The sequence below is a fragment of the Ictidomys tridecemlineatus genome, chromosome Y, assembly GCF_052094955.1.
Source record: "Ictidomys tridecemlineatus isolate mIctTri1 chromosome Y, mIctTri1.hap1, whole genome shotgun sequence".
In the NCBI taxonomy this organism is placed as follows: Eukaryota; Metazoa; Chordata; class Mammalia; order Rodentia; family Sciuridae; genus Ictidomys; species Ictidomys tridecemlineatus.
This window is the reverse complement of record NC_135494.1, coordinates 12,206,116-12,207,984: the sequence shown is the minus strand read 5'-3', so window position 1 is coordinate 12,207,984 and position 1,869 is coordinate 12,206,116. Positions and strand designations below refer to the sequence as shown.

General features: G+C 53.9%; 1 long non-coding RNA gene across 1 annotated transcript; it reads right to left on the bottom strand.

The window, feature by feature from the left end:
* Positions 1–903: 903 nt before the first annotated feature.
* On the bottom strand, positions 904–1,646 carry LOC144371836 (uncharacterized). The gene is made up of 2 exons (XR_013431940.1): positions 1,367–1,646; positions 904–1,032 (listed from the first exon to the last, which is right to left on the bottom strand). It is a non-coding gene; the product is annotated as an uncharacterized LOC144371836 (long non-coding RNA).
* Positions 1,647–1,869: the final 223 nt, after the last annotated feature.

Below are 1,869 nucleotides of genomic sequence, written 5' to 3'. Positions count from 1 at the left end.
ATGTTTGATGCGTAAAGGTCAGATCAGGGTAATTAAGGATTTTCCTATTTTAAATCAGCTCCCTGCATCCTGTTGCAGGCATCTGCATTCCTGGGGGGATGACACAGTGGACAACCAACAGGTCACAAACGGCCCCACAGCCACACCATCTGGTCTGGGACATTAGCCCAGCCCCCATGCTATGTCACCTCATCGGTCTGAGCCTGCTGCCCAACAGACAGAGCTCAAGCTGTTTAGAGGGAGCGCACACATGGGACACACATACACACAAGACATGCATATACATGGGACAGGCATATACACGTACACTTGGGACATGCATACACACGTACACTTGGGACATGCATATGTACTGCGCACGCACACACACACACACACAGACACGTGTACGTGGATATTTGCACAGAGGTACACACACACCCAGTGACACACGTATACAGACGCCCCACACACATGTGCACCCACCATGGATTAGGTGCCAGCAGCATCTTCAGGAAGTGCCACCAACCCCCCTCGTTTGGGTGTCGTGGTCAACCTCGTCGGATGTGACCCTGGGAAGTGTGTGGCTCTGCCTCGGAGAGGGCGGGTCCCCACAGGGGAAGGGAGCTCTGCAGGGCAGGAGCAGTGGGGGAATTGGTGATGTTACCAATTTGTGGGAGACCAAAGACTTTCCTTAAATGATTTAAGAGAAAGTATTTTGCTAAGTAAACCATGTTGCAAAGAATTTCAGGAGCATTGTTTAAATTATTAAAAGAATCAATTGTTTCCCAGCCCTGGAAGCACCATTTGGATATGATTAATAAGACATCACAAATTATTCCACACCATTACTGCAGGGCCCCGTGTTCCTGAGCAATTTTGTTGGACGATGTCTTTGTTCCATTAGTTTGGGAATAAAAAGAATATAACTAGAATTTTTTATTTGAATCCTGGAAGTTCAACTTTCCTCAGGTTGAGGTCTGCTCTCCGTCTTCATTGACTGACTGGAAGAGCTCCCGCCTCCATCAGCTCTCCGCTGCTGGGACAAAGAGCCTGAGAGAGCAAAGTGAAAGGAGGAAAGGTTTACTTACTGTCGCCACCCCTTGCCCGCAAGGAAGACGCAACTCGGGAATCTTCTTTCAGCGGTTTATTCAGGCCCTTGATATTTCTTCTACTGATCCCTCGGATGCCCCTCCCAGCCTTAATATAGCATCTCAAGCCCCAATGCGAAGCTGCCACGTGGAACTTTCTCATAGGGTGCTGAAAAGCCATGCGCCAACTCTCCCAAATAAGGAGTTGTTTGTCACAAACCACAGCAGAGCCAGCGCCATCTTGTAATGGCGACCATAATCTGCATAAGCGGCAGAGGCGGCTCACCACAACTTACCACGGCTCCTGGCTTCCGAGGTTCCGCTGTGGCCGGTTGGGCCTGCGGGTTTCTGCTGCGTGGGGCAGAACATCGTGGCTGGAGTGTGCCGTGGAGCAAGGCTGCTGGCCTCACAGGGGCCAGGAAGCCAAGAGACAGAGGGAGCGGCTGGGGCCCCCAAGCCCCCAGAGAGGCACACCCCAGAGCCTCGCTCCTCCCTCCTGCCGGTCCCCACCTCCTTGGACCAACCACCAGCTGGGACTCCGGCCTCCACACATGGGCCTGTGGGGACGTCTGTGGATCCACTGTAGCCATCTGTGTGCACACCAGCCCCAGGGAGTGGCGTGAAGCTGTGGTGGCTGTATGTCCCTGGGATGCTCTGGGCTGACCAGGCATCCTGGGCTGGCCTTGCTGGCCTCCTGCGGGGTGGCTCCTCCAGGGTCAGCAGGGCTGGGCTGGGCTGGGCAGCACCACCTGGGCTTCTTTCTCCAGTCCTCCTGGGCAAGGTGGTCTCAGGAAGCACT